Here is a 26381-nt window from a genome sequence, read left to right as displayed (position 1 = left end):
ATTTCCGCTTGTGTTTACATTTAGCCTGTGAGCCGCCATCGGCGGCCCGCAGGCTATTCACGGAGCCCCCCGCCGTGATTTGACAGGAAGCAGCCGCTCGCGCGAGCGGCTGCTTCCTAATTAATCAGCCTGCAGCTGGCGACGCAGTACTGTGTCGCTGGTCCTGCAGCTGCCACTTTGCCGACGCACGGTATAAGCGTGCGGTCGGCAAGTGGTTAAAGAGAAACTGAAATGAAGAACTTCATCCCAATCAGTAGCTGATACCCCCTTCCCCATGAGAAATCTTTTCTTTTTCACAAAAGGATTATCAGGGGGATCTGTATGGCTGATATTGTGGTGAAACCACTCCCACAGTGTGATGTCAGGACCATGGTTCTGACATCACAATGTGGGAGCCGTGTTGCCATTGTGGGAAATAACAGCAGTTTACAGCTGTTTCAAACTGCCAAAAAAGCAAGCAGCATCTCCTTCCACTGACATCACCTTCCAGCAGTAAAAATGTCACCATGTGATAAATGTCAGAATGTAAATCAGGGAGAGGAAATATTTTACAATGGGCAAACACTGGCTAAATCATTTATACATAATTATTGTAAAAATGAAGCACTTTTTTATTACATTATTTTCACTGGAGTTCCTCTTTAAGTCAGAAACATCTGATCTGCATTCTTGTTCAGGGTCTATGCAGGGGCGGACCTACCCTGAAGCCACTTGAATCATGTGATTCAGGGAGGCAAAATCCGGGGGGTGGCATTTAGACCAACAGTTTTGCCCACCTGGCGCCTGCTTCCTCTCCACTCTCCCACCCGCCTTCCTAGCACACACATAATAAGAGGGAATGATTAGTAACTGTCACAATACCCCCCTCCCTTCCCCCCATAACTCAAAAGAGAGAGTGAGCTGAGCATATACCAGGCACACTTTAAGGAGCTAGTGGGGGGGGGGGGAAGCTTTCTTATTACATGATACACTTTATTAGTTATGCAGGTCTCTGAACTGAACCAAATTAACAACAGTCAGAAAAATAGAGGTTCGTAGACAGGGTCGGTTCAAGTCACAATGGGGCCCAGAGCAATTTGAGCCTGGAGCCCCCCCCCCCCCCCCAACATATTTATTATATTTACCCCCTCCCCTGGCCGCCAAGCCAGCTGACACTCCCACATCACCCTCCTCCCCCCGTCCACCCGGCAAACTGTCCCCTCAACTTTTCTGTGCTCCCCGGGGCCCCTGCACCGTTTTTGACAGCATAGCAACTTACCTGTCTCAGCATGCTGCTCCAGTCCCTACACTCTCATCTTCATTCTCACTGGCCCATCTCTGCTCATTGATCTAGCGCATGTTATTTCATATTCGCATGGGATGAGTCTTGGAGAAGAGGCAGCCAGTGTGGATGAAGATGGGGAGCACCAACGGAGCAGCGTGCTCAGACAGGTGAGTTGCTATGATGATGAAACTTTGCATGGGCCCCGGGCAGCACAAGTCAGGGGGAGACCTGTGGTGGCTCGGCAGTGCTCAGGGACCCTGTGGCAATTGCCCCCTTTGCCTTATTGCTGGGAGGGCTGGGAGGGTAGCCCTTCCAGCTGCATGGGTTGCAGGCAGCAGAGTGCTGGGTAAAAGATGCAATTCTGCAAAAATTGCTATAATTTGCCATGCTTTTCTGCTATTGAAGAAAATATTTAAACAGTACCTGAGGCGGATTGTATATAGATTATAAGACATAGTGGAATGTCCTCTGCCCAATAACATGCCTCTGTGTCCTTTTGGTGCTGCTGTCAGTCCCCCCCCCTGCGCCCTGCCATCCTCCCTCAAAGCTAGCGGCAATCTGATTGTCGCTTGCCTCCTTTTGACCCTTCCATCCATCAATCACCTTTCTCCCCCAGCCTCTGTCAGCTTGCTCCCCCACCTCCATCACCTCGCTCCCTCGCCTCCGTCACCCTGCTTCCCTGCCTCCGCCAGCTTCCTCCAGTCAGCGCTAAGCCGTGACCCAGGAAGCACTTCCGGGTTGTGGCCATCTTGGATTTTTTTTACAATTTTCATTCCACCGTGGGTTCTCTTTTAAAAAAACTGTGACACAGGATGTTGAGAAAAAATAGGTTGTTTACTACTACGCTATTCAGCCCAACAAAACATATTTAAACCATTTAATAGGTGAGTGGAGAGCCTTCTGCAGATTTGATTGATTGATTGATTGATTGATTGATTGATTGATTTTGGTGGTTAGCCTGTAATCCGGCAGTCCAGACCCCAGTGCTGGGATAAACTGACACTCCTGCCTTTTGCCTGTTGCTTAGCCTGGGTAATCCATTTTCCTTACAAGCAATCTGCTTCTTTCCTACACAGCTATGTGAACGTAGGCTGTCGCAAGTGTTAATTCACAAAGCAGTGGCTCTATCCCGAGCCAGAATTTTCCCAGGCATATGTGCACATGTACTGAATCCTGTGTTTTAACTCAAATAACAAAATTGGTATTACAGAAAAAAAGGAAATAATACATTTGACGGTGGTGCCTTCTGGTGTAGAAATCTTGAATTTTGTGAGTTTAAAGAGAACCTGAGACTAAGATAACATAAAGATTTATAATTATCCAGGGCTTCCTCCAGCCCCCTGTAGGCCATTTGCTCTTTCAGTGTCCATCTGCTCTTCTCCATTCTCCAGCTGTAAGCCCCGGTACTTGAGGACCACTGTGCATGTGCAGCCCTGGCCACGTGTGCACCTGATTGCGCTCCTGTATCCGGCAGTGTTCTGTGCCTGTGCAGTTAGTTAAAGCTTGTAACTGTGCAGGCGCAGAGCGCTCCCGGCTATGGAAGCACAACAAAGTGCGTGCACAGTCAGGACCATGCATGCGCAGTAGTCCCTGACTGGCTCAATCAAGGACTTTACTGGGGTGGACAGCCAGAGATCTCAAGCAGTTAGGCAAACAATGCTTTGTGATGTGCATCAACAACGTCTGTCACGGCGGAACGGATCTTTAAGATCTTTAAGATTAAGGCAAAGTGGTGCAATCTTTTGAACTCTTGAATGCACCCGTCGTATGCACCTGTCGCAAGAAGATGGATCGGGGAACCTCTTTCGGTGGGAGGCGCTGTCGTGCGGTTCCCAGATCCATCATCAGGTGAGTTTTGAGCTTAAGTCCCATTTCATGTCTACTGACTTTGCAAATTTAAAAACAAGCCATAAATATAAAAATGTGCGAGAAAAAAACTAGCTGAAAATCTGATGCAGAGAACTGGATCAGATAAATTAACAATGTGTCAAAACTCGAGAGATTCCCTCATTGCAATTCAACTGAATTAGAAACTAGTGTATATCAGAAGCCATTACGCCTACACTTGTTCCAGTTTGATCTCAGTTCTTCTGGTGCACACGCACTGTCAAGATAACTCAACCTTACAGACTGGATATTACACTGCTGTGCATTCACTCTGCTAACCATTGTACTATAAATCAGATAGCCTTCCTTGTTTGCTTTCTTGCCATATCAGAACCAGAGACACACTTAAAAAAAGAAACTGTTTTCCAGAGACTGATTTCCTCTTAGTTCGGAATACAAAACGCCTGGTCTGGGTCTGCTGATTCTGATCAAGACTCAAGATAGATAGTGTTGGACATCTGTAAATTGCATTATAGAAGCTGCTTTGTTTGGGGTACATGTTCTGCAAGAACCGTAAGTTGGTGCACAGAAGTCCAAATTACCAGCTGTAAGGAGATGATGAAAGGAACCAAAAAAAAACAAAAAAAATTCTCAAACGTCTTAATGATGAAAACCATGTATTTTCTTCAATACATAGATCCTTTAAAGAGTATGCTGTTTGAGATGAGAATTCATGATGGAATAGTCTACTCTTTACACTGCTGCTTACACTGGCAGAGATAATAAATGAAGTCTATTCTTCATGGATCATATCGTTCAGAAAATAACAGTGGGGCAGAAGTAGTCATTTCTCTTCTGTCTCCAGCTGCCTGCTGGCATGGATCACAATTTCCATAGGATGCACCTAAAATATCTAGCGGAGATCAGAGCTCTCCTCTCTACAATGAAATGTACTGTTAGCATCGCTGGAGAGGGAAATATTGTGAACCATTCTGCTGAAGTCACCAGGCTTCTGTGACAAATGAGCATGGCCCAAGAATTCTGTTCACCCCTCCGACAAATCTCCCCCAGGCTAATGTATGAATTTATGGGTTAACTACAAAAAGATTATTGTTTCCTAAAATAAGCTTAGAAAAACCAATGTTGGACAAATGTTTCTTACTTTTCTTTTGCATAAGACAAAAATATTGAAATGCCACATAAAGCAGAAATCCAAATGAATTAATGAAAGCATAAAAGTAGGGATGGGACGAATCCATAATTTTTTCGAATCCGAATCCGAATCCGAATCTGAAAAGGTTCTCGAATATCTCGAACCTTTCGAATCCCGAATCTAACGAATCCTGCACATAAGAATTGTGCGATCCGTGGTATAGTTGCCCCTAGTATAAATAGCCAGGCATAGGTGCCCCCAGTACAGGTAGCCAGGCATAGGTGCCCCCAGTACAGGTAGCCAGGCATAGGTGCCCCCAGTACAGGTAGCCAGGCATAGGTGCCCCCAGTACAGGTAGCCAGGCATAGGTGCCCCCAGTACAGGTAGCCAGGCATAGGTCCCCCCCCAGTATAGGTAGCCAGGCATAGGTGCCCCTAGTATAGGTAGCCAGGCATAGTTGCCCTCAGTATAGATAGCCAGGCATAGGTGCCCCCAGTATAGGTAGCTTATGGTTCAGGTGCCCACAGTTTAGCTAGCGTAGCCAGGCATAGGTAGTCAGGTACAGTACATTGTGCCCCTCAAAGACAAACAGAATGCGAGTATAGTACTTTTCTTACTGTAGCAAGATGTCTGTGGTGGTCTCTGTCTTTGGCGGCAGCTTGTGTGAGGCTCAGGTGGCAGCTTGTGTGAGGCTCAGGCAACAGCGAGTATCTGGCTTGTGTGGGGCTTGGACTGCAGGCATTCATAAAGGGAGAAGGGTAGGAAAGGCTCATATGAGTTCAACCAAACCTTTTCTCAAAGAACAAGCACACGATAATCAAAATGACAGTATAGGTAGCTTCTGGTAAAGGTGCCCCCAGTGTAGATAGCCAGGCATAGGTACCCCCAGTATAGGTAGCCAGGCATAGGTCCCCCCCAGTGTAGGTAGCCAGGCATAGGTCCCCCCCAGTGTAGGTAGCCAGGCATAGGTCCCCCCAGTATAGGTAGCCAGGAATAGATCCCCCCAGTATAGGTAGCCAGGAATAGATCCTCCAGTATAGGTAGCCAGGCATAGGTCCCCCCAGTATAGGTAGCCAGGCATAGGTCCCCCCAGTATAGGTAGCCAGGCATAGGTCCCCCCAGCATAGGTAGCCAGGCATAGGTCCCCCCAGCATAGGTAGCCAGGCATAGGTCCCCCCCAGTGTAGGTAGCCAGGCATAGGTCCCCCCCAGTGTAGGTAGCCAGGCATAGGTCCCCCCCAGTGTAGGTAGCCAGGCATAGGTCCCACCAGTATAGGTAGCCAGGCATAGGTCCCCCCCAGTGTAGGTAGCCAGGCATAGGTCCCCCCCCCAGTGTAGGTAGCCAGGCATAGGTCCCCCCCAGTATAGGTAGCCAGGCATAGGTCCCCCCCAGTGTAGGTAGCCAGGCATAGCCCCCCCCCCAATGTAGGGAGCCAGGCATAGGTCCCTACAGTATAGGTAGCCAGGCATAGGTCCCCCCCAGTATAGGTAGCCAGGCATAGGTCCCCCCCAGTATAGGTAGCCAGGCATAGGTCGCCCAGTATAGGTAGCCAGGCATAGGTCCCCCCAGTGTAGGTAGCCAGGCATAGGTCCCCCCAGTATAGGTAGCCAGGCATAGGTCCCCCCCAGTGTAGGTAGCCAGGCATAGGTCCCCCCAGTATAGGTAGCCAGGCATAGGTCCCCCCAGTATAGGTAGCCAGGCATAGGTCCCCCCAGTATAGGTAGCCAGGCATAGGTCCCCCCAGTATAGGTAGCCAGGCATAGGTCCCCCCCAGTATAGGTAGCCAGGCATAGGTCCCCCCCAGTGTAGGTAGCCAGGCATAGGTCCCCCCCAGTGTAGGTAGCCAGGCATAGGTCCCACCAGTATAGGTAGCCAGGCATAGGTCCCCCCAGTATAGATAGCCAGGCATAGGTCCCCCCAGTATAGATAGACAGGTAGATAGGTCCCCCCCAGTGTAGGTAGCCAGGCATAGGTCCCCCCAGTATAGATAGCCAGGCATAGGTCCCCCCAGTATAGGTAGCCAGGCATAGGTCCCCCCAGTATAGGTAGCCAGGCATAGGTCCCCCCAGTATAGATAGCCAGGCATAGGTCCCCCCAGTATAGATAGCCAGGCATAGGTCCCCTAGTAGGCCGCCCGCCCTCACGTAGGCCCGCACTCGACCTCCAGCCGACCCCCACCAGCAACGTCCCCCACCAGCAATGTCCCCCACGGGTGCCCCCAGACATACTGTACCTGTCACTGTTCTGTCCGTCCACGCCTTCCGATCTAGTCCGTCCGTCCACGCCGGGTCTTCTCCGCGAAAGCGACGTCTAGAGGCAGGGCGTCAACGTCATCACGCGGGAGCGGGAGCGACGCGCGGATGGACGCGAGGTCGGAGGTGGTCGCGATGACGTCACAAGCGGCGCAGGTAATGTATACGCGTGCGACGAAATGTTGCGGCCGGTTGCGCGGATTCGTCGGATTCGAATGCGCGCAAATGGCCTGGGGATTTGAATCCACGAATCTCGAATCTTTCCTAAGATTCGATGGATTCGTGGATTCGCCGGATTCGAAGTCCCATCCCTACATAAAAGCTTGCTGGGAGGTTATAATCACCTCCTTCCTTCTGAAGACTCTACTGACCACGGTTCTTCTTCTGTGATCAGGAAGGATTGTTCTCTCTGTTGACAGACCTTCTAAAAATAGTGGTGTCCATTTCCAAGATGGCAACCACATCCCGCTCCTTTCAATCATGGGAACTCTTAATAAAGCAATGGGAACAGATCTAATAATCTGCAACCTTTCTCTGAATTCCTGTATTTGGAAGTGGAGTCACGCAATTAGCCATCAGATCATCTGGTCCACAATGAGACTGTCAGCCCAGCAGAATGGTTCTGTCAGTAACCAGCGCTCAGAGGCAGGCACAGTTGTGAATGTCAATGTTCCTATCTATTTATAAAAAGTCACTCCCTTATTCATTTCTCAAAAGTATTAGGTTTTTTCCTTCAGTGCTTGTCTGGTTCTTAGACACGCAGAACTTGCAGAATATACACAATCATTCTCATCTTAGAAGCAAAAGACCTTACAATGCAGCGTTACAAATGTAGTTATACACCTCGGGATCAAAGTGGTCAAAGTGTCTTAGCATTGGAGAAGGCCTTAGGGTTGTGGACGGAAACCAGAACAGCCAATGGGGTTGAGATGCAAATATTTTCTCTTTAACCCCTTAAGGACCATGTGCTTAAACCCCCCTAAAGATCAGTCCATTTTGTACAAAATGGGCCACTGCAGCTTTAAGGGCTCACTGTAGGGCCGCACAACACAGCACACAAGTGATTCCTCCCCCTCACCCATTACTTCCCACCAATAGAGCTTTCTGTTGGCGGGGTCTGATCGCCCCCCAGATTTTTTTTATTTTAGTGTAAATATTTTTTTTATTATTTAATAAAGTTGTTTTTTTTATTATTTTTATTGTGCTCCCTCTCTCCCCCGCTAGCCAATCACTGTGATCAGCTGTAATAGGCTTCAGCCCCGCCTTAGCGGATCACCCCAGAGCCAATGGAGGGGACAGCCATGCCACATGGCTGTCCCCAGTACAGCGCTGCATTTGATCGCAGCGCATAAAAGACAGCGGTTTCGCCGTCTAACAGTCTCCTAGTGGCGATCGTCGCTGGGAGACTAACGGCGGAGCAGAGCTCTGCCATACAAGCGGGGATGTGCGCCCCTGCAAAACACTTCCCCAGGACTTTATGCCGATCAGTTTAAGGTGGACCTGGGGGAGCCAACGCGGTCTTAAAGAGGTTAATTACTTCACCTTATATATTTTTTTCACTTGAGCTATATGTAGAGATAATTGCCCATACGCAATTTCCTTTTTTTTCCTGAGTTTTTTCCTAGAAGATAATTTTTTTAAATCTTAACTTTCAGTACTTTGGAAATGAAAAAGTACCAAGTATGTGAAAAAATACTATCAATGTACTTAATAGGTATTAAATTGACACGTTGCAAACATATCACCAACGAGAAAATGCAGGGGAAAACGTTAATTGCATATGGACCATTTTATGAAATGAACATATAAGAGCCCCTATTCAATTAACTTTTCTCTTGAGTTTTCTCCCAGGAGATGATGTAGGAGCTTACCAACAAAATTACTTTTTAGAATCTAATAATTAAAAAAGTACTTCAAAAAAATAGGTAGACAAGTAAAATCAAACTTATTCTGATTATTTCCTTGCTTACTGGGTTGTTAAAAGGCATTTTATCGAGAAGGTGTGAAAACATCTCTTTTGAGAAAACTCATAAGAAAAGATAATTGAATGGGAGCCAAGCTTTCTCCTGAGTTTTCTCCTATGTGATATTTTTAAACCACTAGCAAGCAAGAAAACATTCAGGAGAATTTTGCTAGGACTTTTTCCACCTACTTTTTGGTAGTTTTTCAACTGCAGATTGCTGAAAAAAAGAAGATGTAAAATTACCGTATATTCCAATGTATAAGACGACTGGGCGTATAAGACGACCCCCCATCTTTTCCAGTTAAAATATAGAGTTTGGGATATACTCGCCATATAAGACTATTCCTCTTCCAATGCACACCAAATAAAAATAAATCATATACTGGTGCTATGTATAGATACTGGTGCTTGACTGTATGTGGTACCCAGTACATAAAAGTATACAGGTGACTGACTGGTTGGATTGGTCAACTCTCCCTCTACATAAGCGGATTGGTCAGCTCTACCTGTCTCCCTGTTCATCAGAGTGGTATGGAAGAATAGATCGCACTGTGCCCATAAAACACGCCTCTTTCACCCATCTGGCCCACCCTTGTATCCTATTTACCTCCTTCTCCGCATTTCAGATCTCGCACATGTGTGCCTGCGTGGCTTCACTACAGTCCTCAGCAGCAAGATTTGGGAGGCGTTAACAGTATAGGGTGGGCTAGACGGGTGGAAGAGGCGTGTTTTATGGGCACAGTGCAATCTCTTTCTTCCATACCCTCTGTGTCCCAGACCTTGCAGCATGAGCGATGAGCTCACCACCGAATTTCCAGCACCCGTTAATTAATTATCAACATGTCGCGTATGCGCATCACGTAAACATCAGCATGTCCCGTATGCGCATCGCGTATCAGCATCGTGTATCACTCGGCATCAAAGACACCCGGTGTACAAGACGACCCCCGACTTTTAAGAAGATTTTCAAGGGTTAAAAAGAAGTCTTATGCGCCAGAATATACAATATCTCCTAGGAGAAAACTCAGGAGAAAAGTTAATTGCATATTGGCAAAGGAGAGGTAAATCACAATTTAAGACAGAAAAGATAGATAAATCATGAATTAACTCAGATAACAAAAAAATAAATCATTATTACGGTCATTAATTTAGATAAGGATAGATAAATCATGAGCAATGACGAGATAAAGAACGACAACTTTTAGTTAATAAGTAAAAAGAGGTTATTTAAGAAACAAGTTTTGTGAATCAACCCCCATGAAACTTACACTAATATGGCAAAGACATACAAACCTCATGCAGGTAGTGTTTTCATTGGAACTGAAACTGCGGTACTATCAAAACAAAACTATGAGAAGTGGTCCCAGGGTTCAAACTACCACCAGCAAACCTCTTCATGTACAGCCACCAAGAGAAGCTTCTACTGTCTCTGACATCCAGCAGCATAGCACAAAGGATAGGAATGCTTTCCCAGGTGTTCTTTGTGACTTTCATGTGACAAGTGATACTGCTTCGTAGGCCACAAGGAATTCTGAGGATAGCATTAGAAACACCTGTGCTAAGTGTCAGGTCAGATGTTTGTAATTTTTGTACAGCTCTGACCTAAAATGTACGTTACATTCACCCCTATGCCACTAGCTTTCTTTTCTTCTTGTCCCAGAAACCTCAGTATTTGTGCCATTTTCTGGATAGGCGGATAAAGCTTGGGTGCAAAGGTATTTGAGAATTGAGGGCTTAGCTTGAAATCACTCTCATCCCAGCCCACAACAGTTATACCCTGTAACTGAAAGTAAACCTGAGATAAACATAGCACAAAGATTTATACTTACCTGGGGCTTCCTTTAGCCCCTGTAGTCCGTGAGCTCCTTTGCCATCACTCTGGCTTCTCCATTCTCCCACTGTCAGCCTGTGCACATGTTGACCCTGGCCTTGCCCCCTCCTTGATTGCACACCTGTGACCAGGAGCGGTTTGTGCCTGCGCAGTTAGTTAAGACTTGTAACTGCACAGGCTCTGAATGCTCCTGGCCATGGCTCCCGGCTATGGGAACGTGATCAAAGAGATGCGCTGCCAGGGCCATGGATGTGCAATAGTCCCTGACTAGTGTAGTCAGGGACTTTACCAGGGCTGCCAGCAGTGGAATGGATGGGACCAGACAACGAGGGAGCCCAAGGACTACAGGGGGCTGGCTAGAGGAAGATCCAGGTAAGTATAAATCCTTTTGCTAAGTTTATCTCAGGTACACTTTAATGCTGCAAAAAATGCTAACCAATAGTACAGGCCAATCTTAAGAGGAACGGACGTGACTGGACAAGAGCTAAGGTGGTCAATCTTCTCCCTATGACCACACAACCAAGGGTACCTTTTATTGCCCCTGACAGGAGATATTGGATAAAAGCCACATTGGGCAATGCTTATCTCATGTCTACGGCCAACTCTTCATACATGAATAGTTAACAGATAGTTGGTCGGCTGCCAGCTCATTAGGAATGCAAAGGCTACACGAGAATATCAGAGAATTTTTTACCCTACAATTAAACACTTACCATAATTGTTTTTGTTGCAGACACTGCAAAGCTACGTTCTTTGATGAAAGTCGCCATAAAAACCTTGCCACATTCAGTGTTTTTCTAAAGCTGTTAAACCCGGGGACAATTCACAATCAAAGCATTTTCTTCTGCTACTGTCCATAATTGTCTCAATATTCTCCGAACAATTACGAGCCTTTTAACTTTTAATGTCTCATTCACAGTCTCAGAGGAGAGGAAGAAAAAAAAAAAAAAAGAAGTTCCACAACAGCTAACAACCAAACCTGATTTTAAGTCCAACTGAGAAAATGAAGATTGAAAACCTTCTCGTTCTTTCCGAAGTTCTAATCACTTGACCGCTTAACACTCATTGTCACCTGACACTGCCAGACAGTGTGAAGAGACTAGATTGGTGCATCAACAAAGAGAAGGTGCTTGCTGAAACACACTGCAGATAGGAAACCGGAGGGAATCTACCATGCCTTTCTCTTTGTGAAAATTAGAGAACATTTCTTTTTGGAAGACGTTCAAATCTACCGAGCTATCTGTCGACACCCCTGGGAGCGCCATTTACAATATCATTTGCATGCTTGTGATGACAATGCTTTGTTTCGTGGTCTCAGATATTTTTTTTTTATATTTTTACGATGCTGTGTTTTCTTTTTTTCCCCCTCTTTTAATAGTTCCATGGAATTTTGGCAAACAATGAACCACCCCTTAGGATACCATATGGACCATAAGAGCGCGTTTGAAGAGCATAATTTATTGCATCTTTATCACTTCAGTACAAAACCCCCCTTTTGTAGATTTCAAAGAGTTGCGGATCATTGAAGGCTTGTGAAGGTACAGAAATAGCCGAGCTGAATGGAGGAGCGTTTCTTAAGTGGTGGCTCATTAGTTGCTGTAATTTAATTTATTATCCTCAGAATTAATTACAGAGAATAGCACTGACTTTATATATTTATTTTTTTATTGACATGTTTATTCCAATAACTTAACTTGTACAATGAAAATAATTTGGAAGGCAATTATAATTATTTTATTTTTTATATAGCAATAACAGATTGATGTGAGCATAGACTCCCACCACCACCAGCTGAGTAGTGCCTTCATGGGGTGAAGCATGATAATTTCATCGTGCTACACTCTAGAACGTTCTTCTTTCACAGGCCAGCTGGGAGATTTCACACCTACTGCTCTGCATATGGAGGTCCAATGACCCTTTTATTTGACAATGACACTCTCCTAATTAGTGCACAGACACCTCCGATTTACTCCCGTCAGTCCAGAAGCACTATGGCTGCAAAACTGTCAATATTTCGGATTTACATGCGTCTGAATTCCCTTTGATCAAAACAAGTCTACCAGTCCAGCTATGGAACAAAGATGGTTTAGACATTTATACTCAGCATATAACAGTAATTGTACAGCTACCAGGAAGATCAAGTTTAACTTCTTTGCTGGCATGGTAAGGAATCAGGATACACCATTTGGTGTACAAAATGTCCCCATATTATGCATGAGTGAACTGCTGCACAGAACAGAAAGTATTTTTTTTTATACCTTGGTGCCATATTTTATACCTTGGTTTACTGAGATTATCTTATAACTGTAAAAATAGATTTGGTCATACAGGATTGACTTTGGCTTAAAAGATACCTTAGCGCTTTTCAAAATGTAATAATGGGAGGGGGGAGAAGACATGTGTTGGAGACTTTCATGCCCAACTGTTCTCCTTTGTCCTCCTCCGTTATGGTCTAATGTCCCCCCAGAAGCTATTTCCTAGTTGGGAGGCTCGGTGAGCACTGCATAGGGTTCTGCACATCCACACTACATAGTTGTGACCTACTGCACATGTGCAGAGCTCTCCCAGCCCAGGAGTGGGCAATCAAGTAAACGTGTCACCTGCGCAGTGTTCACCGACCCTCCCGACATCAGACCGTATGGAGAGGCATGGAGAAGGACGGGGGGAACGGTGGGCATGAGGAGAGCCCCCTACACATGCCTGCTCCCTCCATTATTACATTTTGTAAAGCGCTAAGGTATCCTTTAATGCTACTTATTTCAATGAGATAAGTTTTCTATGGATGACTGCCAGCTGCTCTTCCCACTTCCTTTTTTCACGGGAAACAGCATATGTGTTAAGGCCAGAGTAGCTTGTAATAGTGCGTGTTCACTAGTGGGAAATATCATAATCAGATTGAGCTCTGCATATTCCAATACCATCATGTAGCAGACATCTTTACCTTTAACTATAATGGACAGAATGAATGAAATTCTGTACTTTGTACATGGCTGAAACACTCATTAAAGTGCACCTGAAGCGGAAGGAAAAAAAAGTGTATTTTCTTCTTCCAGCATGAGCTTTCTGGGCCATTTGTCTCCTCAATGGTGCTTCCGTGGCTGGGTGTGTTCTAATCGTGTGCAGTTACAAGTCTTTACCAATTACACATGCGCAACTACAAATGCGCAGAGGTGTGCAGCCGAGACAGCGCGTGTGTCGTAGAGCGCAACCCAATCAAGTCATAGACTTATAATTGGAGTTACAGCGTAGGGGACCCAGACGACAACTAGGGACCTCAAAGACTATGGGAGGCTGGAAGAAGCCCAAGGTAAGTAAAAATCTACTTTCCCCTGAGTTTAGGTGTTCTTCAAATCTCGACTGTTCTGATCTCATAGCACCACAAACCTATTACTTCACAGCCCTTGTCTCTTTAATTCTAATAATCGGTTCAAGCTCCATGGTAAGCGTAAAATATTAACCTAATAAACAGCATTTTTACCTTTCAAAGTATTTGTTTACTGCATATATTTAAAAAAAAACAAAAAAAAAAACGAAACAGATTTATTCACAGTGCTTTTCCTTGTTAATATCATTCTTTAGTCTGCGTTTGTGTGATAATATGTGTGTATACATACATATGTTTACTTGTGTGTCTGTCTTCACTATCGCAGCTGTCCCTGACACTTACCCAGCACACAGATCCTACTCGGAAAAAATAAACAATAACCACACAGTTTCCTCATATGGGATGTGTTCTGTTGATATCAGCTTGGAAAAACATGCTTAAAGGGGTACCAGGATGCCTTTTTCTTTCTTTCTTTTTTCCATTTCCGAGGCAGGGCTCATACTAATTCCTCTTTCACACTTCTAAGTGCAGACGGCCGTGTGATTGCAACACAGGTGATCACACACCGTCTGCACTGCCGTGCTTTGTGCTGCTGATCCCATTCACTACAGAGCCCAAAAAATCCATGCAGCAGTGCAATAGTGCATCACACTGCTGCGCAGCGCATGTCGCCTGAACCTCAGACAGTGCAGTTTATGCACTTCTGATGTTCCTGCGTGTCACACACGATGGGCTTGATTCACTAAGCTGTGATAACTCATATCATGGCTGTTTTTGCGCGCATTTTCGCGCAATTGCGGATTATCACATGCAATCGCAAACTATCGCACACAAATTGCGCATGAAAACAGCCGTGATATGAGTTAGCACGGTTTAGAGAATCAAGCCTGATATGTGTTGCCGAAATGTGCTCACCAGCGCGTATAGTGTGAACGAGGCCTTATCTGTTTATGTGCGCATTTTCTGCATACAAAAACTGATTATAACTGAGAGTTGATGTTAATCAATGGGCTAGTTCACACTTAAATGTGTTTTTCGGCGTGCAAGGGAAAAAAAATGACATCCTGCAGCATAATTCTGGAGACTGAATGCTTTTTCTCTATCACTTCCATTAGCTGCTGTGAATAAAAAACGTGTTTTTCTACATAAAATGCACATGGTGTACAGAAAAACATGTGCAGAAAAATGTGTACAGAAAATAAACATACACGTGTGATCCCTGCCTGAAACTGCTCATATTTATTAAAGCAAAGTGACAACCCCAAAATTGCAATATTTTCTGATAATATATACAAGAAGAACAAAGTAACACTAGAAATGGTGTTTGTTAATGCTTATAGCACACCTGGAGATTACTGTTCACTACTATGTAAGGGGGATTTTTAACTCCTCGTGAACAAACTCTGAGCAGCACAGCACACAAGGCATATCCCTGGTATAGCATAATTAAAAAAATAAAAAAAAAGTAGCTTCTAGATACTCCAAATAAGGGCAAAAGGAACTTGTCACAGGACTGATGGTGGGCTTTTATACTACCCAGGGGTCTGTAAAGTAAATTATACTGTATATTAGTCAAAAGAGGAGATACAGTAAGGGCCCGTTCTCACCTGAGCGGGAATTGCGCGATTCGGTAATCGCCGGCATTCTGCGGTTCTAAGTGTGGACGGGCCCTTACAGGTGCACATCCATAGACTGCCAATATTTAATGAAAAATCTTTGAAATAACCAACCACATAATCCACATAAGAGAGGTTAGGTTGACAGCTGTTTTTCACCCGCTAACTGGGTGCTTCATCAGAACCTAACAAAACAACGAAGCACCCCATAAGTGGGTGCGAAACAGCTGTCAACCTCACTACATGTTTTTCTTTAACCTCTCTCTTATCTGTATTCTGTGATTGGATGGGTGTTATTTTAAAGATTTTTCAATAAAGATTGTCTGTCTATGGATGTGTGGCTGTCGTTGTATCTCCTCTTTTGACTAGTGAACCTATTATTCGACTGGTGGCACTCCAGGAGGTCACGACACTGGTCCTGTGCACCTCATTTCTATTGCTACAACTATACTGTACATTGTGCAATTCCATGCCATGTCCACTTCCATACCTACAGAGGTCAGGTTCTCTTTCACTATCATGTGATGGATGTAAGAGGAAATGATGCTTCTGATCACATGACTGCTACTTTTAACCTGTAGTTTACAGTAGTAAAGTGATCTTTTTTTTGTTATTTTAACTGTATCCATCCAAGGGGTGAATGTAAATTTGGGTATAATTTATTTTCATCGAAACTAAGCTTCTAGGGAACTAGAGAGAAAGACAGCAACACCATGATGTTGTCAGAAGAGTCAAATATTACACCGGGCTCAAGACCTGCACTTCATTGATGTGATGCAGGTTAGGCAGATATCTTTGCAGTGATTGAGAGATGTTCACATATCTGCAGGCACCCTTGAGGCACCTATACAAAGGTTGATTGTGGTTTGATTATACAAAGTATCCATATCCATTCTCCTTGATTGGAAAAGCAATTGGTTGAAAAGGTCATCATTCGTCATCTGTGGTATTTGATCATGATGAGATTTCAACTGAAGTCTGTTTGAAATTCAGTCTACTAAACTACTAGTTTTAGGGCTGTTCAATATAGGACAAACAGGTCTGTCATCCAGCCTGCTGATTGGTGGAAATTTACTGCTACTCAAAAAGAGAATGTACTGAAGAAAGAACAGTGTATAGCTAGAAAACATCTAGTCCAAGTGTGGTCAGCATAAGATGAACCAACCATGTAGTCAACCCACACTGCCAAGTGTATAAGCAGACAGAGGCGCCTAAAGGATAAAATATTCTAAAACATTTAAAATGAGAGGAGGCAGAGGTGGACTTACCTCCTCCAAGCAGACACACACGAGTGTTGTGTATATTCAAAACAACAAAAATGTATTTATATAATCCAGAAGGTGCAAGTGCAATGCGTTTCACGGGCATCTCCTGCTTCATCAGGCAATAGAAATGGAGCATAAAACTCAAATAGGTCACGTGCAAAGCTCAGTATTGCTTTCCTTAAAGCAATGCAGTGTTGCCTTCCTTAAAGCAAACGTGAAGCGGTTCCCCTCCAAAAGAACCTTCTCGGTCCTTTCACGGTGTCCTGGTTCAAGCGCTGTCCCGTTAAAATTTGCTGCCTCAGGGAGCTCTTGGAAGACCTCGAAAGCACTTGTGGTTACGAGTGCTTTGGAAGCCTCTGAGGGTCCAAGAAGGCATAATTGACCAGTTGGTCAAATATCTGCAAGGGGGGGGGGCGGAGGTGACAGCACTGGAATAAGGACACCATGAGAAGACCAGGAAGGCTCCATAGGATCCAGAGAATTTCATCTCCATAGGTGAGTATATCACTTTTTTTTTGTAGGATCAGAAAATAACTGCCTTGAGATTTTCCTTGATCATCCAATTTGGAAGAACAAAGGTGGGTGGGGTTTCTAATGATTGCTTATCTCTAGTTTTAGGACAGCTGGTGCCAAACCATTAGGCGTGACATGGGTGCACAATGTCCTGCTTGCAGCCTTACAATTAAATAAATACTTGGGGCTTTGGAAAGGGTGGGTTTAATTATCATGGAAAGGAATTTAGGGATAATCATTCAGTCAGGAAGGACCTAAGACTCAAACTGACGTGTGACCTGTTCCCTTTGTGTTTTCGTAGGAGCTGTCCATAGACTAGATGTCATCCCCCCAGCCTCCTACACTCAATATATCACATTACTTAATACAAGCAACAAAAAAAAAATACCACTAGAATCAGCAATACCAGCGTGGGACGTTGAGAATGCTTTCAGTATCATTTTGCATAATTCTTGAATTAAAGTGGACCTGAACTCTTGTATATTACAGAAGGAAAACAGAGAAAAATGCACCGTTTGTATTTAGAGAGCTTTGCCTGTCTAATTCTCCCTCATCCGACTAATCACAAATTGTAATTTAATCCATCAGCTAACTGCCAAAGCAGAGGTAAACACAGGATGTTAACCCTATGTCTGCTTCTATGAAAGTAGGAAGCAGATTTGCAGAATTATTGCAGGATTGCTATCAGCTGTACCAAAGAATTGTTTTTCTTTAACCCTCCTGGCGGTTTGCTAAAAAATCGCCAGGGGGCAGCAAATCTTTTTTTTTAATTTTTTTTTTTTTTCATGTAGCGAGACAAAGTCTCGCTACATGATAGCCGCTGCTCAGCGGCATCCCCCCAGCCCCTCCGATCGCCGCCGGCGATCGGCGATCAGGAGATCCCGTTCAAAGAATGGGATCTCCTGGAGGGCTTCCCCCGTCGCCATGGCGACGGGGCGGGATGACGTCACCGACGTCATCGACGTCGTGACGTCAAAGGGGATTCCTATCCACCCCATAGAGCTGCCTGGCACTGATTGGCCAGGCAGCGCACGGGGTCTGGGGGGGGGGGCGGCTGCGGCGCGACGGATAGCGGCGGAGCGGCGGGTAGCGGCGGCGATCGGGCACTGCACGCAGCTAGCAAAGTGCTAGCTGCGTGCAGCAAAAAAAAAATTATGCAAATCGGCCCAGCGGGGCCTGAGCGGTGCCTTCCGGCGGCATAGCCCGAGCTCAGCTCGGGCTTACCGCCAGGAAGGTTAAGGCCTTGTTCACATTATAAGCGCTGAGCGATTTATAGAGCATTTTTCAAATCCCTTTTCCCTGCACTTTGTACTTAGAAAAGTGGTTTTCTAGGCGCTTTTCTAAGCGCTTTTGCTGAGCAATTAATTTAGACACTTGAAGTTCCTTCCTTCAGTCAGGAAGTGAAAACTTTGGCCCAGTGCACACTAAAAACCTCTAGCAGATCTGGAAAACACTAGAGGTTTTTGAAGCAGATTTCAGAGCAATTCTAGGCATGTTTAGAGAGGTTTTGTAAACATGCCAAGTGTTTTTTGGAGTGTTTTTGTGTAGAAGAGTTCAAATATTGTTTTAGTAAAGCTGTTACTGAACAGCTACTGTAACAAAAACGCCTGGAAAACCTCTCTGATCTAGCATTTTTCAGAGCGGTTTTCCACTTTCCTATACTTTAACATTGAGGTAGAAACGCCTCAGAAATCTAAAACATGCTGCAGCCCCCAAGTTTGCGTTTGTGAAAATAACGAGCCGCTCTGGTGTGCACCAGCCCATTCACTTTCATTAGCCAAGCGGTTTACCCCCTGCAAGCATTTTAAAAACGCTCCTGTACTGCTCTGGTGTGCACCAGCCCTTTGACCCGGAAATGAATAAATGCAATGTGTTTATTCATCAAGGCGCTCGGGAAATCGCTATACAAAGTGCTTTTTCAAGTGCTCTGCGATTTCCCTATACCTTCCATTGAGCCAAAATGCTCACAAAATGGTACATATAGCACGTTTGCGATTTTAATAAAATAGAAACGCTCAACACGGTCATAGGAAATAATTGCATAAGCGCCTTTAGAGTAATTTCTAAAATCGCCAACACTTAAAAAAATTCACTAAGCTTTACCAAACACTTTAGCAAACGTTTAATAATTTACCTCATGGGTAAAATCTAATTTTTAATTTACTAAGGTGTTATATATTTATTGAATGTTTTATTGCTAAAACAGGGGCGTAACAATAGACCCTGCAAGGGATGCAGCCACAGGGGGGCCCAAAAGCCACATGAGGCACTGTCCTGACTGACTGACAACTAAGGGAAAGGAGAGAAAAACTGTTTGCACTCTGCACTATTGTTCTAATGACTGCATTTGCTCAGCCACTGATAAGGAATCATACAAAGTTTTGTAGACAAAGATTTGTAGACAGTCCCTATTCAGTGAGCTGGTGAGGGGGCCCCATCCAAAGTTTTTCAGGGGGGCCCAGTGATTTCTAATTACGCCCCTGCGCTAAAACATTCAATACATCTATAAAACCTTAGTGAATTCAAAATTAGATTTTACCCATGAGGTAAATGATCAAACATTTGCTAAAGTGTTTGATAAAGCTTAGTGAATTGAGGCCATAGTGTGAACAAGCCCTAAAGGTTATTATGCTGTTGCTTATCTTTTAAAATATAGAGAAAGTTCTGAGTTCAGGTCTGCTTTAAAACTGCCATATGCAAAGAATGCCAGGTTAATACAATTCATTATTTCTGCTCTTTATTTATTGGATCTTTTGATACGTTTAGAAAAGTTCCATGTTCCAGTATAGCGGGTGGCTTGATGCTCAGGATCTCAGCCAATAAAGTTGTGATTGTGAACACAGCTTGAGAAGGAACGACAGAACATGCAGGACTTGTTACCATGTCCATGTGTCTTATTGCAGCCACACTGCCAACGCATTTTAGCTCTATGACAGCCTCAGACATGTGAAACGCATAGCTGCTACAGTAAATGACATGGACAAGTGGTGATAACTAGGTTTAACTGTGTGCATGCTGTTTTCCTTGTTTAATTCGATAATTTCAGTAAAAAGTGGTTTTACAAAAATAAAAGGTTGTCTTATGAATGTACCAAAAACAACAACAACAAAAAAACACTGAGCAACACAGAACAGGAAAATACTGCAAACGATGTGTTTGAAGCTGACATTAGGACATTACAACTGGTAGGAAAATCACTCAATGCAAAAATGCATACTAAATACTAATACCTTCCATATACCATGAGATATTTTCAAAGACTTCTTGATTAATGTTCAATCAATTAAAAATGATGGGGAAAGATTATTCAGTTTTAGGCTGGTGTGTGTGGGCACTGTCTGCCCACTCAACCTCCTCCACATAGTGCCCACACACGTCGGTCTAAAAATGCTCTGACAACGCTCACACAGGTTTGTACTGCACCCAGTAGTACATATCTAATGATGCAGAGGTCAGATCAAGATTGCACTAGATGTCCGATGAAGTGGACACAACGGTGTCCAGGTAAACTATCAACATCATTCAGGCATTGTTTGTTTACCTTCTCTATAGAAAGCAAGACTCATACTCGTGTAAAGGTCCATGCACACATGCTAGATTAAGGCCTCTTGCACACTACATGTGATTCCAATGCTTTATATGTCTAATTTTATGATTCCGATTAAAAATCGTAGCAGCATGCAGTACTTTTTTTAATCCGAATCAAAAATCGGACGTATAAAAAACCAGAATCGCATGTAGAGTGCAAGAAGCCTAACGTTGGCTGAGGTGGCTGATAATGACCGTCTCTGGCGATAATCTAATGTGTGTTCAGAAACCCCTGGCTTCTGCCTGGCCAACGATTAGCCTGGTGGATCAATTTGGCTGAGTGCCAACCAATAGGTTTGTTCTCCCCGCTCGTCCCACCCTCCGCATGACATCATATCCATGCAATTATGCCTGCCCTCCACCCCCCGCATTGTAACAGGCTGAAAACCTGTTTGTACAGCCTCGGCCCAATGATGTCCCCACTGGCCAACATCAATCTAGCATGTGTACGGGCCTTACGTGCTAACAGTTTATAAAAGGTAAGTTTTCAATCCACTAAAACCTTAACACAGGTATAGCCATGCGATAAAGGTTACAATGGCAGCACTTGTTTGAAAGATATGCATATTTTATCAGCTACCTTTGTTCTACCACCCATTCCATTAAACTGTTCTATAAATGGGATAATAGGTAACAGACCATTGTTCCATTGTCATCCTATCTGCAGAAGTCTAAAATGACATTGACATACAAGATCTTTTTTTGCATGTTTGGACCAATCAAAGTAACTTCTTGTCAATGCTGATTGGTAGGGATGCTCATTTGGATTCTGAGAAATTGAAATTTCCGCATTCCGGAAAATGAAATACTGCGGAAATCGGATTTACCACAACTTGATAATTTTAGCCCAATCACAGAACTCAAGAGCATTGGACCAATCAGAGAATTTTAATTTTAGACCAATCACAAGATTTTCTACTTTTCCAATTTCCATTTCTCCGTTTTCCGTTTTTCCAATTCTTTTTCATCTTTTGCATTCTCTGATGCAAAAAAATGACTAATAAAATACTCCTCGAAAATCAGAAATCGGAAGAACAGAAAATCAAAAGAACCTGAAAATCGTAAAAACAGGAAATCATAAAAATGGAAATTCTGTGGAATCGGAAATGGCCATTTCTGACCCTCCCTATTGATTGGTCCAATGTGAAGCTACATACAACTTACATGAAATTTTGAATGCTGAAATGTTGAAATTATTTGCATCTCATTGACCACCTCTGACCGTCTCTTATTCTTACAGACTCTTTCCTGCATTTTAAAGGGACTCCGAGCTCAGCGTAAAAATAAAATTTGAACTTACCCGGGGCTTTCTCCATCCCAGCCCTGGTCGGACGTCCCACGCCGGCCTCCTGGCTTTTCTCCCTGCGGCTGTCCGCATAGCGCGGACTGTCCGCATAGCGCGGACAGGCCGGTCCCCCGGGCGACACTGGCGAGTCGGGCCTTCTCCTTCCGTATACGTCACAAATGACGTCACACGCCGGCCGCCGCGCGTCATGACGGTGGCCGGCGTGACAGCACGGCGCATGTGCGATTAAACCGCGCATGCGCCGTGCTGTCACGCCGGCCGCCGCGCCGTCATAACGCGCGGCGGCCGGCGTGTGACGTCATTCGTGACGTATACGGAAGGAGAAGGCCCAACACTCGCCAGTGTCGCCCGGGGGACCGGCCTGTCCGCGCTATGCGGACAGCCGCCGGGAGAAGAGCCAGGAGGCCGGCGTGGGACGTCCCGACCAGGGCTGGGATGGAGAAAGCCCCGGGTAAGTTCAAATTTTATTTTTACTCTGAGCTCGGAGTCACTTTAACCACTTGCCGACCGCACGCTTATACCGTGCGTCGGCAAAGTGGCAGCTGCAGGACCAGCGACGCAGTACTGCGTCGCCAGCTGCAGGCTGATTAATCAGGAAGCAGCCGCTCGCGCGAGCGGCTGCTTCCTGTCAAATCACGGCGGGGGGCTCCGTGAATAGCCTGCGGGCCGCCGATGGCGGCTCGCAGGCTAAATGTAAACACGAGCGGAAATAATCCGCTTTGTTTACATTGTACGGCGCTGCTGCGCAGCAGCGCCGTAAGGCAGATCGGCGATCCCCGGCCAATCAGCGGCCGGGGATCGCCGCCATATGACAGGGGACGTCCTGTCACTGGCTGCACAGGACGGATAGCGTCCTGTGCAGCCCCGATCTCCGGGGGGGGGAGCAGGTAGGAGAGGGAGGGGGGAATTTCGCCGCGGAGGGGGGCTTTGAGGTGCCCCCCCCCCCCCGCCAGCCACACGCAGGCAGAAGAGATCGGACTCCCCCAGCACATCATCCCCCTAGTGGGGAAAAAAGGGGGGCAATCTGATCTCTCTGCCTGTTACCTGATCTGTGCTGGGGGCTGCAGAGCCCACCCAGCACAGATCACTAAACACAGCGCTGGTCCTTAAGGGGGTAAAGCGTGGGTCATCAAGTGGTTAAAGTCCATCTGAAAATTTCTAACTAAATAGCCTGTGAAACATACATCCCTGCATGAAGTATAACATATCAGCAAAATTTACACAATGGGGCCTATTAATAAATGTGGTGATCAGCCACTGCACTGGATGAATTAGCCCAACAGGAATCCACATTATTATTCATTAGAATCGTCCATCAGACTATCTATATATTTTTTTCATGCTTTCACAGCATAACCATGTAAATCATCAACTGCATTTACATGGTTTATTATTGATGCGTGCTTATGTTTTAAACCCGCTTCCATGTGTAATTTGTAATTATATAAGTATGTCACGGCGGCAGTGTTTGCTCATTGCTTATGGAGTCTGCGCTTTACAGTATTATCTACTGCTCTTGTACAGTAACTGTTTCCTGGGCAGGATCTGGCTAACTTAAAACAATATTCTATGTTCTGCTTTTAAGGAACCATTAGTTTCACCCATCAGGACCAAGCTCAATCCTGTGAGCAGAAGTGCAGGACATGAGCCTTCCAATATGATGCATATGTAAACGACCTTGGGGACACATGTACACATGCTCAATTTTTGGCCAAGATTACTCTGGATGACTGCCTCTGCCATGTTCAGAATAGCATGTGTGCAAAGCTTACATCGCCATTGGTCTGATGTCACAGCACCATAAACCAATGAACAGAGAACTCTTGCCTTTTTGCTTTAGGCAAACCTGTGACCAGGAGGGGGTTCACCAGAGTAGTGGGAACCATTGGGTATCATTGCTGCCAAGGACCCTCTTTTTCTTTAGGTTGCTCTCCCATCTGTGTACCAGTTTATCAGTATCTGGAATGCCTGACTATGTTCTATGTATGCTCAGTAGAACAAAGTACTTGTGCTCAGCGTAAGAAGATAGTGCACAGGCAGCTTTGTTTTACTGGGCATGTGCAGATCTTACTAATCCATGCCCAGTTGGGATGTGCTTTTTCATGGGAAGAGCATGGCCACAAGGAACATATTCGACAACTTCTCTCTTGGAAAAAAGGGATACAGTGCTGCAATGGTGGGCTGAAGGAGGATCAGGGAACACTCTGGACTATTCAGAGACTTCCTACTATTAAGGTAAGTATCTATTTTTGTATGTTTTGTTTGCTCCAGGTACATTTTAAAGTGGACCCAAACTCTTGCACAGCATACAATAAAAAGTTTTCATTCCACATATAAGTGCTGTAGAAATCAATTGTGGTTTTTCCCTGTGTTTGTTTAGCTACATGCCTTAACAATAGTTGTTACTCACAGCACTGCTGCCACTCTGCATCAGCTCTGCCTCTGCAGGAAAGACAGAGGCTTAACTCTTTCTGTGCTCCTTGCAAAGTTCATCTTGTCAAAACTTCAGATTTTTTTTAGGATTTCCATAAATTATAATGAATATTTTCCCCCCTCTGGCCGATTTACTACTGCTACCCAGCATTAACGTTGTGGTATGATGTGAGGGTCGGGGATTTCCTCGGTAATCCCTGTTCTGGCATCAAGCCAAGCAGAAAGTGAAGCTCTCTAGCGCTCACTTCCTGTGGCTGAAAAGACAAATTGCACAGAAGTGTATTGACAAAATATGCTTCGGTGCATGCACGACACAAATATGTGGTGGCCACTTTAAAATATCTGAGTCACCATAAACTTACATGACTTCCGGATCAACACACATCACCACACAAGATGACTATCAACGCAGATAGGCGATCACAGCATTCGAACATCAAAAAATGTAACTTCCGCTGCGGCGCATCACATAGCACAGGTATGACAGGCCCCATACACTTTCATTGGTATAGCATTCGCGTCCGGCAAAACGGGCCAACAAAAATGCCATCGTGTGAAAGGGGCCTCAAGGTTTTCATGCTATGGCCAATTTTTAGAGAAGAGAAAAAATCTGAGTTTAGATCCACTTTAAGGCCCAGTGCACACCAAAACCGCTAGCAGATCTTCAAAACGCTAGCGCTTTTGGGAGCAGAGAGCCGATATTTGCCGGGTGCACACCGAGCGGATTTTGTATGAGATCCGCCGGCCGCATCTGCATCAGCATCCGCGTGGCTAATGTATCTCTATGGGCTGGTGCACACCGGCGGTTTGAGGTGTTAAGCAAACCGCAAACGTGCAGCAAGAGGCACGTTTGCGGCTTGCTAAAAAACTCAAACCGCCGGTGTGCACCAGCCCATAGAGATACATTAGCCATGCAGATTTTCAGGCGGATTCGGCCGGCGGATCCGCCCGGTGTGCACTGGGCGTAAGGGTGGGTCCTCTCCTGGATGCAGAAGAAAACATGAAATATGAATTTCATAATACTGTTTTTAGTAATAAAATAGTGAAAATATTTTACATTCCCTTTAAGTGGCAAATAGCCTATTTACACGCTTTGCTTGGCAACCACAATTCTTCAGTGCTGTGTGTCTGTGCAGCGCAGTGTGCGTGTATGCTTGTGTGTCAGCCTTCGCTATTGCATCTGTCCCTGACACTTACCCAATATTCAGATCATTTTATGGGGAAAAAAAAATAAAAATAAAAGTCACATGGTTTCATAATCTGGAATATGTTCATTTGAAAGAGTGTTTCTGCTTTAGTCCTTGGCTGGAGGGTTTCTGCCATGCATTACTCTCTAATGTCGAGGCTGAAACTAGCAGCTAGGAAATTAAACTAATGATGGTTAGCTAGTTGTCACATTTCATACAGCGGGTCAACAGTTTGGAATTGCATTTTGCTGCAGACGCGCAAGGCATGGCTTCCTCCTTCCTGTTTCTAATCATGTACTTTCCCAAGCAATCAAATTGTGATTTTCTGACTATAACGAAAATAGAAAACGCACTTGTAATAATTTCAAAATGACAAGATACGCCGCAGTGTGGGAAGACGCCATTCGAATTTCAGCAAGAGGCAAAAAAAATATTCCTCTGGAGAAAAATTCACCCTTAGATCAAAAGCTTTATGGCAAATTCAAGGTAAGTCATCACAATAGATTTTCTATCCGCAGACTGCAAAAAAAATCCCTTTAGCTCAGCTTTTTGGATCTCCTTCGACTTACATTTGGAATCGGCGCGGAGATGAAAGAATAATATTCAGCTTTGCGTTTAGTAAAAGCGACATGCGAACATTTGCAGCCAATGCTGCGGGGTCCAAGATGAATACACAGTATATTTTTCGCCATCTCTGTTTCATGCATTCTGTCTCGCTACAAAGAATGGATGGACCCCCTAGCACCGAAGTGGTTCTGGGAATTCAGCATCTTTGTCCAAATCAATGAGCGACACCACGGTAAAAGTCTTTTCCGCGGTTTCCTATTTTTTTTATTTGCCTATCATTCATAGCATATA

General features: G+C 44.8%; 1 protein-coding gene across 4 annotated transcripts in view; it reads right to left on the bottom strand.

The window, feature by feature from the left end:
- The window catches only part of PCDH7 (protocadherin 7), a 1071285-nt gene that overhangs the window by 973559 nt on the left and 71345 nt on the right, over nucleotides 1-26381 (bottom strand). The gene's annotated exons all lie outside the window — the stretch shown is intronic.

Source organism: Hyperolius riggenbachi, chromosome 1 (genome assembly GCF_040937935.1).
Source record: "Hyperolius riggenbachi isolate aHypRig1 chromosome 1, aHypRig1.pri, whole genome shotgun sequence".
In the NCBI taxonomy this organism is placed as follows: Eukaryota; Metazoa; Chordata; class Amphibia; order Anura; family Hyperoliidae; genus Hyperolius; species Hyperolius riggenbachi.
The sequence above is the reverse complement of the archived record's forward strand: the minus strand, read 5'-3'. Positions and strand labels throughout refer to the sequence as shown.